The 7,500-nt window shown below is 48.1% G+C and overlaps 1 pseudogene; it reads right to left on the reverse strand.

The window, feature by feature from the left end:
* Positions 1-5,531: 5,531 nt before the first annotated feature.
* On the reverse strand, positions 5,532-6,712 carry LOC146720714 (small subunit ribosomal RNA; annotated as a pseudogene).
* Positions 6,713-7,500: the final 788 nt, after the last annotated feature.

The raw sequence follows: 7,500 nt of genomic DNA on the forward strand, positions 1-7,500 counted from the left end.
CAACACGCCGCGAGCGAACTTGAAGAATTTGTCGCTCGCCCGGCGAAAGCAACACGCCGCGAACGGACTTGGAGAATTTCTCGCTCGCCCGCGAAAGCAACACGCCGCGAACGGACTTGGAAGAATTTCTCGCTCGCCCGGCGAAAGCAACACGCCGGAGCGAACTTGGAAGAATTTTGTCGCTCGCCCGGCGAAAGCAACACGCCGCGAACGGACTTGGATGAATTTCTCGCTCGCCCCGGCGAAAGCAACACGCCGCGAACGGACTTGGATGAATTTCTCGCTCGCCCGGCGAAAGCAAACACGCCGCGAACGGATTGGAAGGAATTTTCTCGCTCGCCCGGCGAAAGCAACACGCCGCGAGCGAACTTGGAAGAATTTGTCGCCTCGCCGGCGAAAGCAACACGCCGCGAGCGAACTTGGAAAGCGGCTTGTGCGGCCGAGGGGGTCGTACCGGCACGAAGCAACCGCCGCGAACGGATTATGGTACGGGCGGCGCGTGCCGCCGGGAGGTCGCCCGCCAACGAAAGCAACACGCCGCGAACGGACTTGGAAGAATTTCTCGCCCGCCAACGAAAGCAACACGCCGCGAACGGACTTGGCAGAATTTGTCGCTCGCCCGGCGAAAGCAACACGCCGCGAACGGACTTGGAAGAATTTCTCGCTCGCCCGGCGAAAGCAACACGCCGCGAACGGACTTGGATGAATTTCTCGTTCGCCCGGCGAAAGCAACACGCCGCGAACGGACTTGGAAGAATTTGTCGCTCGCCCGGCGAAAGCAACACGCCGCGAGCGAACTTGGAAAAAGCGGCTTGTGCGGCCGGAGGTGTCGCCCGCCAACGAAAGCAACACGCCGCGATCGTACTTGGGTTACGGGCGGCGCGTGCCGCCGGAGGTGTCGCCCGCATACAAGGCAACACGCCGCTATCGGGCCTGGAAAAATTTCTCGCTCGCCGGCGAGAGCAACGCGCTGCGAGCGAACTTGCGCCTGTTCCCGAGTTCTCGCTTGTACCGCTAACGAGCGAGCTAAATGAGATTAAATAAATGAGGACGCATCGGAAAGTTTATTCGTGCAAACACTCCGGCTTCGCTTATCGGCATCCTGCCTGCATTCGTCCACGTATCGGTCGTAGAATCTCGAAGATTGTGCATCCGACGAGTGGTAACCGAGAATTAGCAGATATCGTAATAATCGTGTCGCGCGGTCGTGCGGAGCGTCGAAAAGTACGAAACCTTTGTCCGAAACGTATTTCCGTATCGTAGCATTATCTTCTCGTAGCGGCGCTACTCGCCGTCAAGTGCCCCGGAGGTACCGCCGGCGGGCGACGGACTTGGTGAAATCATTCGGTCGTCCGGAGGTGTCGCCCGTCCCGGAGGTGCCGTCCGTCCCCTAAGTTGACGCCGGCCGTTATGTGGTGCCGCACGTATAATCACGCCCGTAACGAGCCGTCTCGGTTGCCGCGCGCGTGATTTCGCATCGGGCGAGTGTTTCGTACCGTAATCGCGGTCACCGCAGCTTGCGTGTTGCGTATCATCCGTAATAATTCGAAATATATGTCTCCGACACGTGGGTTTGAGAGACACGTTTCGAGTTAGTAATCGGACAGCGCCCTCATGTCGAGCGAGCGCCGAATAGTAACTTTCGTCCGAAACGTTTTTACGTAGCTCTCCTCGTTGCGGCGCCGTAAATCGTCGTTAAGTGTTCCGGAGGTACCGCCGGCGGTCGTCTGACTTCGAGAGATCATTCGGTCGTCCGGAGGTGCCGCCCGTCCCGGAGGTGTCGCCGGTCGGCCGTGGTTCTCGGAGGTGTCGCCCGGTCCGGAGGTGTCGCCGGTCGACCGTGGTTCCCGGAGGTGTCGCCCGGCCCGGAGGTGCCGCCCGGCCCGGAGGTGCCGCCGGTCGGCCGTGGTTCCCGGAGGTGTCGCCCGGCCCGGAGGTGCCGCCCGACCCGGAGGTGCCGCCCGGCCCGGAGGTGCCGCCCGGCCCGGAGGTACCGTCGGTGCTTATACCTTATTGTCCCGGCATTTCGTTTGTTTCCTTCTTAATTAATGCTAATTATCGTTGTTTGACATTCGCCATACGGCTATCGTGATAATATTTTATCGTACAATAGGACTTTTCGATCGTTCGCTCTCCGCGACAATGTCTCGATTGAACGCGCCTTTCGGCGCTTGCGCTCGCATAACGTATAAGACGGGCAACAAGAGCCAAATCGCGGATGACAATGCGTTATCCTAACGAAACTAAATAATTTTCCGTTAGAATTAAATACCGGTGCACAAGGCACCAAATTTTACTTGGACACGGCCAAGATTTTAAAATATGAAATAATCTCATATTTGAGATTTAATTTCAATACCCCCTTTTTTTTTTTAACCCCCCTACCAAAATTAAATAAATGAATGCAAGAGAAAAATATAGATCCGAAAATCGCTGAATCGGGAAACGAACCCGAGACCTTTCGCTTGCCGGGCGACTGCTCTTCCAGCTGAGCTATTCAAATCCTTTCGATTCTATACTTTTCTCTGTTATATATATTAATGTTGGTAAACAAACGCATTTTTAAGCCAGCGTGTATCAATATAAGAGTTTTAACAAGGCTCTGTAATATAAATATAAATTTAACGTATAAGACGGGCAACAAGAGCCAAATCGCGGATGACAATGCGTTATCCTAACGAAACTAAATAATTTTCCGTTAGAATTAAATACCGGTGCACAAGGCACCAAATTTTACTTGGACACGGCCAAGATTTTAAAATATGAAATAATCTCATATTTGAGATTTAATTTCAATACCCCCTTTTTTTTTTTTTTTTTTTTTTTAACCCCACTACGGAAATTAAATAAATGAATGCAAGAGAAAAATATAGATCCGAAAATCGCTGAATCGGGAATCCCCGATTTTCGGATCTATATGTTTCTCTTGCATTCATTTATTTAATTTCCGTAGGGGGGTTAAAAAAAAAGGGGGTATTGAAATTAAATCTCAAATATAAGATTATTTTATATTTTAAAATCTTGGCCGTGTCCAAGTAAAATTTGGTGCCTTGTGCACCGGTATTTAATTCTAACGGAAAATTATTTAGTTTCGTTAGGATAACGCATTGTCATCCGCGATTTGGCTCTTGTTGCCCGTCTTATACGTTAAATTTATATTTATATTACAGAGCCTTGTTAAAACTCTTATAAATTAGTTTATTCACTTTCTACAAGTTCGTCGCGTACCGAGACTTATGTTTCTCGGCGCTCGCTCTCTCGAGGACTGACTCGAGGGCTGCGCGAATTTCGGAGCTCGCGTAGGGCGGCAGCCGATCGGGGTCCTCGATTGGACCATCAGAAAATCAGGCGATGTACACACGCCAATTAGCGGCGAGTGTACACGTTGGTTTCACGTGTTTCCTTGGCGTAAACACTAAGGAATTTAACAAAAAAACATTCTAGAAAATTCGATCGTCCTCGAGGATTCGATCCGAAGAACGAATCTTCAACAATGTGGAAAGAATTTTATTAGAATTTCTCTACTATTTATTATATTAAAAATAATAATATGTATCACAAGAAAATATAAAATATGTTTGATTAATTTTACTATACAGTTTAGTAAAATTAATCACACATATTTCATATTTTATTGTGATAGATATTATTTTTAATGTGATAAATATTAATCAGAGAAATTTTAATAAAATTCTTTTCATACCGTATTGTCTCACAATTACCATAACTTTTAGGGTAAATTTTAAGAGAAAATTCTCTCAGTGTACCGATTAATTATTAAAAATTACTTGTAAAAAGGCACACGTTACTCGATGCGGACGACAATTGTTTACACGGCAAGGACACGACAACAGACTGCGGCGACGGATGACGCAACGCGTCGCGACGCTTCGCGACACGTCTAGACGATAACAATCACGCGGCGTTGCCGAACATGTGATTGACGCGAGACATGTATTAAAACGTATAATAATTATGTTATTAAAAAAGGCATATTATAACGTATTATAATTTTTTACGTTATAATACATTTTTTTTAATGACTTAACATTATCCGCCCGTTTTGCCCTTTCTTTTTAAGCGAGACGTGAGAAAAATGATTATGTTTTGCGAACAAGATGTTCCATGTATAAATGTATTGGTCGCTCTGAAAAGAGCGGATTGACTTTGGTCGCTCTGAAAAGAGCGGATTGACTTTGGTCGCTCTGAAAAGAGCGGATTAATTTATAATAGGTGCTCAAAATGACCACCATCCATCCTTATGCAAGCTCGCATGCGTTTAAATAAATTTAATTGGACGTTCTCCATTACTTCCTCTTCGATATTCCAAATTACATATCGCAATCTGGTTTCTAAGTCGTCGACGTTCTCGGGAAGCGTTTTGTATATTGATTCCTTACAGTATCCCCATAAAAAGAAATCAAGAGAATTAAGGTCCGGGGATCTTGCGGGCCAACGTATCGGGCCATACCGACCCATCCAACGTCCAGGAAACTGCTTGTGCGCGACGGAAAGATGGATAGGACGTGGTCGGAAGCGAGACCGAGAAATAGACACAACACTCGACACACGCGTAACGTTCACAAAAAAAATATATTTATATAAACTATTAACAAAAATTACAATTAATATACCGCACCGAATTTACCGAGAGAATTAGCCGAGTCGTAAATTACTAAGTGTCCGCAAGCAACGGTAATGAATTAGACAAAGACAAGCAATCTTTATCGTATGAACACACTTTATTCGCGATGAGCAATCGGAAAAAGCGCCGCGGTCGCGAGAGAGGAGGCTTATATACGCCTTGTAATTCTAGAATATTCGAGTACATTTGCTGTCGTTCTATTGTGATATTAAGGGTGAAGGAACGTTTACTGTAATTATTTACTTGTTTTTCTCTCCTCTCGCGCGACAGCGGTGTTTACAATTTAGACTGTTTTAAGCGCTTGTTTTCGAAGGCGCGGAGTATCCGTATACTCTCGCGGCCGAGCGCTAATTTAAATATAATTTAAAATACGCATGTTAGACCACGATATTAATTAATAAATTATATGCATGCTGCATGAGGCATGATCGAGATGCATGAATATTTTAACGCTTTCTTGTCCGCGGGTTATTACCGTTCGAATCTCGAACACTGCTCGTTCAAGTAGTTTGTTACAATCCTGGCGTTGTGTGGTCAAGCACCGTCTTGTTGAAAGAACATTTTATTTCTTTCAAATAGTGGCACTTCTTCTAAAAAATCGGGCAGATTTTCTTTCAAAAGTTCCGCGATACCATAGGGTACGCCTATTTAGCAGGCTAGAGTCTCGTTCGTTATCGGAATTAACCAGACAAATCGCTCCACCAACTAAGAACGGCCATGCACCACCACCCACCGAATCAAGAAAGAGCTATCAATCTGTCAATCCTTCCGGTGTCAGGGCCTGGTGAGGTTTCCCGTGTTGAGTCAAATTAAGCCGCAAGCTCCACTCCTGGTGGTGCCCTTCCGTCAATTCCTTTAAGTTTCAGCTTTGCAACCATATTTCCCCCGGAACCCAAAAGCTTTGGTTTCCCGGAAGCTGCCCGCCGAGTCATCGGAGGAACTTCGGCGGATCGCTAGCTGGCATCGTTTATGGTTAGAACTAGGGCGGTATCTGATCGCCTTCGAACCTCTAACTTTCGTTCTTGATTAATGAAAACATTTTTGGCAAATGCTTTCGCTTCTGTCCGTCTTGCGACGATCCAAGAATTTCACCTCTAACGTCGCAATACGAATGCCCCCATCTGTCCCTATTAATCATTACCTCGGGGTTCCGAAAACCAACAAAATAGAACCGAGGTCCTATTCCATTATTCCATGCACGCAGTATTCAGGCAAAGGTAGCCTGCTTTAAGCACTCTAATTTGTTCAAAGTAAACGTACCGGCCCGACTCGACACTCAGTAAAGAGCACCGCGACGGGATATTAGTTGGGCCGCCCCTCGCGAGGCTAAGCCCACCGGTAGGACGTCCCACATCACGCCAGTTAAACACCGCGAGCGGTGAACCGACGGTGTGCGACACAGATTCAACTACGAGCTTTTTAACCGCAACAACTTTAATATACGCTATTGGAGCTGGAATTACCGCGGCTGCTGGCACCAGACTTGCCCTCCAATGGATCCTCGTTAAAGGATTTAAAGTGTACTCATTCCGATTACGGGGCCTCGGATGAGTCCCGTATCGTTATTTTTCGTCACTACCTCCCCGTGCCGGGAGTGGGTAATTTGCGCGCCTGCTGCCTTCCTTGGATGTGGTAGCCGTTTCTCAGGCTCCCTCTCCGAAATCGAACCCTGATTCCCCGTTACCCGTTACAACCATGGTAGGCGCAGAACCTACCATCGACAGTTGATAAGGCAGACATTTGAAAGATGCGTCGCCGGTGCTAGGACCGTGCGATCAGCACAAAGTTATTCAGAGTCACCAAAATAAACGGTGGACGAACGGCGAGCCGCCCGCCACCGATTGGTTTTGATCTAATAAAAGCGTCCCTTCCATCACTGGTCGGGACTCTGTTTTGCATGTATTAGCTCTAGAATTACCACAGTTATCCAAGTAAATGTGGGTACAATCTAATGAACCATAACTGATTTAATGAGCCATTCGCGGTTTCACCTTAATTCGGCATGCACTGAGACATGCATGGCTTAATCTTTGAGACAAGCATATGACTACTGGCAGGATCAACCAGGGAGCTTCGTGTTCGGTTACTCGCAAGGGAGTAACTCGCGAGCGTGCCCGAAGACTCGTCGCTAGCTCTTTTTCGCGCGCGCGCGCGTTCGATGCCGAAACACCGACGCGCGCGCGACACGCTCGTATGTGCCATTTTATTTGCCGCCGGTCTTGCTCAGCCGGTCGGCGACACTCTGCTGTGTTTAACGCTATTATGTAAAGCGTACGAGAGAACGACGGAGGCGAGAGTAAACCCCCGACGCCGCCGCCTCTCTTCTTCCTCCTCCTCTCCGTTCAAAAATCCACAAGATCAAAATACTCGTGTTCTTATTCTCCCAAATGTTATGATGCGCGGTCTCGAGAGACCGCGCGATTCACCCTGACGCTAGATCGACGATGGCGATGCTTAGACGTCGAGGACTGTTCTGTCTGGTTCGTACGCGTTTAACCGCACACGACCAGCAATAAGATTTTGCTACGGCGTACAAAGCGAGCGGGAAGAAGCAACTCTTCCCGCAAACTCGTATCCGTGGAGTAGATGCTCGGTAAGCGCGACGATTCCGCTGCTGCGTACGAAACTAGAGGGAACCGCGCGGCCAACACACTAGAGGCGTGCGCGCCACATAAGAGCCTATTCGGTCTTGCGACACCGACTCGTGGCAATGCTGTGCTCGTAATAAATAAGTGTGCGTTAATTTTGCGCGCGTTCGGCGACGAACGAGAAGAGCCGCACCGTAATCCCCGGCGAAGAGGAATACGAGACGACGCGAGAGTCGAACGTACGTTCTCGCGAGACACGCAACCTCC

The sequence above is a fragment of the Nylanderia fulva genome, unplaced genomic scaffold, assembly GCF_048542155.1.
Source record: "Nylanderia fulva isolate GAGA-0341 unplaced genomic scaffold, ASM4854215v1 Scaffold629, whole genome shotgun sequence".
In the NCBI taxonomy this organism is placed as follows: domain Eukaryota; kingdom Metazoa; phylum Arthropoda; class Insecta; order Hymenoptera; family Formicidae; genus Nylanderia; species Nylanderia fulva.